The following is an 8705-nucleotide window of genomic DNA, read 5'->3' as shown; positions in this document are numbered from 1 at the left end:
AAGGCCCTGCACAACTGCAGCAGAACCTCCCTGCTCCTAAACTCAAATCCTCTTGCTATGAATGCTAACATACCATCCGCAATCCTCTTGCTATGAATGCCAACATACCACTCGTTTTATGTGGGGGGGGGAGGGGGAAACTTTTTTTCAATCTCAGACCTTGCCGGAGATGAGATTGTTCTGCGGATCGTATCTCCGGTCGCTCTGCGGCCTAACGTCGTGGAGCTGGCGGCCTTGCTCGGGACTGACTTTGAGCCCCACCGCGGGGACGTGGACTTACCATCGGAGCCTGCGATCCCTTGCCTGGGATCGATGCTCCAACCGTGGCCTGCGGACTTCAACATCGAGGAGCTTGCAGTCTCGGGCAGAGACCGACGTCGGGAAGCTTCGAAAGCCACACGACGATCGACCAGCCCCGACCCAGGGTCCGATCGCCCGACGCGGAGGAACTGAGATCCCCCCACAATGCAGGAGCTTGATCGCCCCGACGAGGAAGTCCCAACGAGGAGTCAAGATCGCCCCGTCAACGGAAGGCTCGAGGCCCCTGACCGCAGGAGGACAAAGACTGGAGAGATTGAACTGTTTTTCACCTTCCATCACAGTGAGGAATGTGGAGGAGTCACTGTGGTGGATGTTCATGTTAAAATGTATTTTGTGTGTCCTGTTGCTTTGTATTGGTATGGCTGTATGGCAAATCAAATTCCTCGTATGTTGCAAAACATACTTGGCTAATAAAGTATGATTGTGATTTTGACAATCCTCCACACAGCTTCCTGTACCATGTCACCCACTTGCTTTGCTAACAGCAGCGACATCACACCGTTAAATAGACAATAAACAATAGATGCAGGAGGAGGCCATTCGGCCCTTCGAGCCAGCACCGCCATTCACCGTGATCATGGCTGATCATCCTCAATTAGTACCCCACTCCTGCCTTCTCCCCATACCCCCTGACTCCGCTATCCTTAAGAGCTCTATCTAGCTCTCTCTTGAAAGCATTCAGGGAATTGACCTCCACTGCCTTCTGAGGCAGAGAATTCCACAGATTTACAACTCTGAGCGAAAAGGTTTTTCCTCCTCTCCATTCTAAATGGCCTACCCCTTATTCTTAAACTGTGGCCCCTGGTTCTGGACTCCCCCAACATTGGGAACATGTTTCCTGCCTCGAGCGTGTCCAATCCCTTCATAATCTTATATGTTTCAATAAGATACCCTCTCATCCTTCTAAATTCCAGTGAATACAAGCCCAGTCGCTGCAGTCTTTCAACATACGACATTCCCGCCATTCTGGGAATTAGCCTAGTGAACCTATGCTGCACGCCCTCAATAGTGAGAATGGTCTTCCTCAAATTTGGAGACCAAAACTGCACACAGTACTCCAGGTGCGGTCTCACTAGGGCCCTGTACAACTGCAGAAGGACCTCTTTGCTCCTATACTCAACTCCTCTCGTTATGAAGGCCAACATTCCATTGGCTTTCTTCACTGCCTGCTGTACCTGCATGCTTATTGGACTTTGAAAATGGACTTCAGCAATTTTTGGTGTTACATTTAGAACTAATGGGTAATCAGAAGTTTTTAAAAAGTCAGCAATGTGAGACATCAATGCCTACGTGTTTCACAACCACTGCCAGTTGCTGGAGGAAGTGACAAAGGAGCTGGCACTTTGATCGAAGGGAAATAGGTCAGAGCTCTGAGAGGGATTTGTAACACTGAGGGGGTGGAAGGAGGGGGTGGAAAATTGACCAAGGTGTAGGCTTTAGAGATACAGCGTGGAAACAGGCTCTTCAGCCCACCGAGTCCGTGCCGACCAGCAATCCCCCCATACATAGAAACATAGAAACATAGAAAAAAGGTGCAGGAGTAGGCCATTCGGCCCTTCGAGCCTGCACCGCCATTCAATATGATCATGGCTGATCATCCAACTCAGTATCCCGTACCTGCCTTCTCTCCATACCCCCTGATCCCTTTAACCACAACGGCCACATCTAACTCCCTCTTAAATATAGCCAATGAACTGGCCTCAACTACCATCTGTGGCAGAGAATTCCACAGATTCACCACTCTCTGTGTGAAAAAAAAACTTTCTCATCTCGGTCCTAAAAGACTTCCCCCTTATCCTTAAACTGTGACCCCTTGTTCTGGACTTCCCCAAAATCAGGAACAATCTTCCTGCATCTAGCCTGTCCAACCCCTTAAGAATTTTGTAAGTTTCTATAAGATCCCCCCTCAATCTTGTAAATTCCAGCGAGTTCAAGCCGAGTCTATCCAGTCTTTCTGCATATGAAAGTCCTGCCATCCCAGGAATCAATCTGGTGAACCTTCTCTGTACTCCCTCTATGGCAAGAATGTCTTTCCTCAGATTAGGAGACCAAAACTGAACGCAATACTCCAGGTGTGGTCTCACCAATGCCCTGTACAACTGCAGCAGAACCTCCCTGCTCCTATACTCACTATGCCCCAGCACTATCCGACACACACGAGGGACAATTTACAAATTTCACCAAAGACAATTAACCTACAAACCTGTACATCTTTAGAGTGTGGGGGGAAACTGGAGCACCTGGATGAAACCCACGCAGTCATGGGGAGAAGGTACAAACTCCAAGCAGACAGCGTCCATAGTTGGGATCGAACCCAGATCTCCAGCCTGTGAGGCAACAACTCTACTGCCATGTAGCCCCCTGTTTGCAGATGAAGTGATGTAGTGGGTTTGATGCCCGGGCACTAGATACAGCAACCTCTGTCTTTTCATCCAACCCATTGCTGTAAAATAGTGACGCTGACTTTGAATCCAATCAATTTATGTACATGACAACGTACTGAAAGTTAACAATTTAATTGTAGGAATGCCACCTAATTCAATAGACAATAGGTGCAGGAGTAGGCCATTCGGCCCCTCGAGCCAGCACCGCCATTCAATGTGATCATGGCTGATCATTCTCAATCAGTACTCCGTTCCTGCCTTCTCCTCATACCCCCTGACTCCGCTATCCTTAAGAGTTCTATCTAGCTCTCTCTTGAATGCATTCAGAGAATTGGCCTCCACTGCCTTCTGAGGCAGAGAATTCCACAGATTTACAACTCTCTGACTGAAAAAGATTTTCCTCATCTCAGTTCTAAATGGCCCACGCCTTATTCTTCAACTATGGCCCCTGGTTCTGGACTCCCCCAACATTGGGAACATGTTTCCTGCCTCTAACGTGTCCAACCCCTTAATAATCTTATACGTTTCGATAAGATCCCCTCTCATCCTTCTAAATTCCAGTGTATGCATGCCTAGTCGCTCCAGTCTTTCAACATATGACAGTCCCGCCATTTCGGGAATTAACCTAGTAATCCTATGCTGCATGCCCTCAATAGCAAGAATATCCTTCCTCAAATTTGGAAACCAAAACTGCACACAGTACTCCAGGTGCGGTCTCACTAGGGTCCTGTACAACTGCAGAAGGACCTCTTTGGTCCTATATGTTTCCTGCCTCTAACGTGTCCAACCCCTTAATAATCTTATATGTTTCGATAAGATCCCCTCTCATCCTTCTAAATTCCATTGTATACAAGCCTAGTCAGAACAGAACATTGTGTCATCTTCTTACAATACTCACTGGAGGCACACCATGCATTTTCTTGCACCCTTGGTTCCAGACCCTTGCTGGATTATCCATTTTGCTGGGCCAACAGAGGTCACATAATAGCAATCCAACAATACACCTCTGACCCACTAATCACACCCCTCCCATGTCTCTAAAGCACCATGGGCGGCTAGAAACTTAAATAAATAATTAACGATTAACAAAACAGTAAACCCTTAACTCTTTCAGGACAGAGGCAATGCTCCTGTAACTTTGACCAGATTACAGGAGGTGCCAGACCATCAGTTGCTGTGAAATCAGGGGTGAATGTGTATTTTCTTTCACATTTTTTTGGATAGCCCCCTTCTCCCCCCCCTCTCCCCCCTCTCCCCCCCCCCCCCCCCCACCACCACCACCACCACCACCAACCCCATTGCTATTGAACATAGTTCATCCCATATTGAACACAAAGTGAAATGCTCAAGGATTAACTAACTGCAGCTTGCAGAGTGTCCTGTATTTCTTAAATCCCCTCAGCAATGCAGAACAATAAGCATAACAGGAAAGATTCTTAACAGGTCAACAAGTATATCAACGCATACCATGGCTTTTTCTTTTAACGAGGATGTTGTCAGGACTCGAGGGCCTGAGTTATGAAGTTGGGCAGGCTGGGACTTTATTCTTGATTGAGACTTTATTTTCACATGAAACATGTCACAGTGAAATTCTTTGACTTTAGACTTGAGATACAGCAAGGAAACTATGATCGTATCGTAAACAGGCCCTTCGGCCCATCAAGTCTACGCCAACCAGCAATCACCCCGCACACTTGCACAATCCTACGCACTAGGGACAACCATGTACGTCTTTGGAGTGTGGGAGGAAACCGGAGCACCCGGAGCAAATCCACGAGGTCACATGGAGAACGTACAAACTCCGTACAGACAGCACCCGTAGTCAGGATCGAACCTGGGTCTCTGGCGCTGTGAGGCCGCAACTCTACTGTTGTTTAGATTTAGATTTAGAGATACAGCACGGAAACAGGCCCTTCGGCCCACCGAGTCCGCACTGCCCAGCAATCCCCGCACACTGACACTACCCTACACACACTAGGGACAATTTTTACATTTATCCAGTCAATTAACCTGGAAACCTGCACGTCTTTGGAGTGTGGGAGGAAACCGAAGATCTAGGAGAAAACCCATGCAGGTCATAGGGAGAATGTACAAACTCCGTACAGACGGCGCCCGTAGTCAGGATCGAACCTGAGTGTCCGGCGCTGCATTCGCTGTAAGGCGGCAACTCTACCGCTGCGCCACCGTGCCGCCCTGATTCGTGGCCAAGTTGTGCCACTGTGCCACCCTGATTCATTTAGCATAGGAGGCTGAGGGTGAGGAAGAACTAGAGCGCATAGGTTTAAGATGAGAGGGGAGAGATTTAATACCCAACGGACAACTTTCTCCACACAAAGGGCAGTGGGTACGGAACGAGTTGCCAGAGGAGGTGGTTGAGACATGTACAATAACAGCATTTATAAGACGTTTGGACAGGTGCATGATGTCCAAAGGTTCAGAGGGATATGGGCCAAATGGGGGCAGTTTGGACTGGCTTAGATGGGGCATCCTGGTTGGCATGGGCATGTTGGGCTGAAAGGTCTGTTTCCATGCTGTATGACTATGACTTCCATTTTGAATTGAGCCAAATATGATTTTTTTAACATTAGCTTCTTATCACAAAGTCAATGCTTACAATAATTCAGCTCCATCAAGCTCCTTGTTTTGCACTGAAATGGGTTATTCATTCAAGTCCTGAAGTGAAGATTAAATCCACAAGTTTTGCTACCTTTCAACTCTGACGCAAGTTGACAATTGCTCAAAATAATACATTTAATTGATTAGTTCCGGCACGGTGGCGCAGCGGTAGAGTTGCTGCCTCACAGCGCCAGAGACCCGGGTTCCATCCCGACTACTGCCTGTACGGAGTTCACACGTTCCCCCTTTGACCTGCGTGGGTCTTCTCCGGGTGCTCCGGTTTCCTCCCACACTCCAAAGACGTGCAGTTTTGTAGGTTCATTGTCTGTGGTAAAATTGTAAATGGTCCCCTCGTGTGTGTGTGCGGGATGGAGCTAATGTACAGGGATTGCTGGTCGAGGCAGACTCAGTATCTACAGCACCTGTAGTCAGGATCGAACCCGGGTCTCTGGCGCTACGAGGCAGCAGCTCTACCACTGCCCCACCGTGCCATCTTGTACCTTTCTCAATGAAAATCATGTGAGCCTTCCCTGTGGTATCGCATCGTTTCCCACGCTTCAAAGTAATGCCAACAGGATACGAACAATAACACAATGGCTTTGGATTGTAAAAAGTAAATCAATCACAATCTCACCCGACTACTCAGGTTGGACAACCATCCTCCACCCAAAATGGACTTTCTAATATTAACCAACCTGATCTCCCGGTGGCCCAGCACTTCAACTCCCCCCCTCCCACTCCCAGTCTGACCTTTCTGTCATGGGCCTCCTCCAGTGCCATAGTGAAGCCCACCGGAAATTGGAGGAACAGCACCTCATATTTCGCTTGGGCAGCTTGTAGCCCAGCGGTATGAACATTGACTTCTCCAACTTTAGATAGTTCCTCTGTCCCTCTCCTCCCCCCCCAACCCCTTCCCAGTTCTCCCTCAATCTTCCTGTCTCCACGTATCCCCTGACATCAGTCTGAAGAAGGGTCTCGACCCGAAACGTCACCCATTCCTTCTCTCCTGAGATGCTGCCTGACCTGCTGAGTTACTCCAGCATTTTGTGAAATAAATACCTTCTATTTGTACCAGCATCTGCAGTTTTCTTACACCACTCTGGTGAGCATCACATAGGTTCCCACCAGGGCATAGGTGCCAGAAGGGAGGTCTTCCCTAGTCCTTTCCCTGTAGCTCGGTGAGCAAGTGTACAAGTCAGGCCTTCTGTGGACAATAGAGCAAATCGTATCCTCCTCTCAAATCCATTTTGATATTTACCAGAGAGTTGTAAATCATTCGTTCCCATTCTTCGCAAATGTAATCACCGTTCCAATGGTATGCGTCTTGTCAATACCAGGAGGAGTTGTGCTGGTGCCGTGTGGTGGAGTAACCTTTCCTCAAGGCAGGCTGACATTCCAGTTCACAGTGTCATTGATTTACAAATTCCTTGCAGCCAATTCTCCTCGGCAACTGATTTATAGATTCCAATCATCGTTCATCATCGACGTCATTCCCTGGTCTGGGTTCGGCCCATAGACACAAACAAAAGATAGAAACATAGCAACTAGGTGCAGGAGGAGGCCATTCGGCCCTTCGAGCCTGCACCGTCATTCACTGTGATCATGGCTGATCATCTACAATCAGCAACCCGTGCCTGCCTTCTCCCCATATCCCTTGATTCCACTAGCCCCCAAGAGCTCTATCTAACTCTCTTTTAAATTCATCCAGTGAATTGGCCTCCACTGCCCTCCGTGGCAGAGAATTCCACAAATTCACAAGATGTTCCAGATGTTCTATCTTTTCTTTCATCTATTTTGGGTAAGTTGTGAAATGCAATGGTTTCTCGAGTTGCTTCTTGTACAACAAACAGTGATGTCGGACTCTCATTTATTGTTTAGTTTAGTTTAGAGATACTGCGCGGAAACAGGCCCTTCGGCCCACCAATTGCGGATCGACCAGCGATCCCCGCACATTAACACTATCCTACACACACTAGGGACAATTTACACATACACCAAGCCATTTAGCCTACAGACCTGCACGTCTTTGGAGTCTGGGGAAGAAACCAAAGATCTCGGAGAAAACCCACGCAGGTCACGGGGAGAACGTACAAACTCCGTACAGACAAGCACCTGAGGTCAGGACCGAACCCGGGTCTCTGATGCTGTAAGGCAGCAACTCTGCCGCTGCGCCACCGTGCCGTCCTCAGTTTAGTTTAGAGGTACAGCGTGGAAACAGGCCCTTCGGCCCACCGAGTCCGCGCCGACCAGCGATCCCCGCACACTAACGCTATCCTGCACACACTGGGGAGAATTTACAATTTTACCGATGCCAATTAACCCGCAAGCCTGTACGCCTTTGGAGTGTGGGCCCGTGGTTCTCTAATGCACACTAGGGACAATTTACAGAAGCCAATTAAGCTACAAACCTGCACATCTTTGGAATGCAGGAGGAAACCGGAGCACCCGGAGAAAACCTATACGTTTACAGGGAGAGCGAGCAAACTCCGTGCAGACAGCACCCCAGGTCTCTGGCGCTGTAAGGGAACAAGTCTACCGCTGCGCCACCGTGCCGCCTTTCTCCACCATTTCCCCCCCATCTATTCCCTGTGCCCCACCTGAGCCCTCACCCAATTCACCCCCACTCCCCCCCCCCGCCGCCCCTTCTAACTACATTAATTCCTCCGACTTCACAATTTGCACTTCTTCTCTCCTCATCCCACCTTTGCCTTTTCGTTTCTGGACTTTGTCCAGCCATTTGCCTATCAAGACCCCCCTCATCAGTATCCACCCATCACACGCCAGGCTTTGCCCTGCCCCCTGTCTTTCAACTATTTTTCCACCCCACCCTCTTCCAATACGATCAGTCTGAAGAAGGGTCCCAACCTGAAACGTCGCCTATCGACATTCTCCAGGTATGCTGCATGACCCGCCGAGTTACTCCAGCACTTTGTGCCTTTTTTTGCCAGGCAACCTCCTGATGCCTGCAGTTTCTTATAGAAACATATAAAATTCTAAAGGGATTGCACAGGCTAGATGCAGGAAAAATGTTCCCAATGTTGGGGGGAGTTCAGAACCAGGGGCCACAGTTTAAGAATAAGGGGTAGGCCATTTAGGACTGAGATGAGGACAAACCTTTTCACGCAGAGAGTTGTGAATTTGTGGATTTCTCTGCCTCAGAAGGCACTGGAGGCCAATTCACTGGATGTTTTCAAGAGAGTGTTAGATATAGCTCTTGGGGCTAACGGAATCGGCTTGTACTCGCTGGAATTTAGAAGATTGAGGGGGGATCTTATAGAAACTTACAAAATTCTTAAGGGGTTGGACAGGCTAGATGCGGGAAGATTGTTCCCGATGTTGGGGAAGTCCAGAACAAGGGGTCACAGTTTAAGGATAAGGGGGAAG

Source organism: Rhinoraja longicauda, chromosome 14, assembly GCF_053455715.1.
Source record: "Rhinoraja longicauda isolate Sanriku21f chromosome 14, sRhiLon1.1, whole genome shotgun sequence".
NCBI classification, from domain to species: Eukaryota; Metazoa; Chordata; class Chondrichthyes; order Rajiformes; family Arhynchobatidae; genus Rhinoraja; species Rhinoraja longicauda.
Note: the sequence above shows the minus strand (reverse complement) of the source record.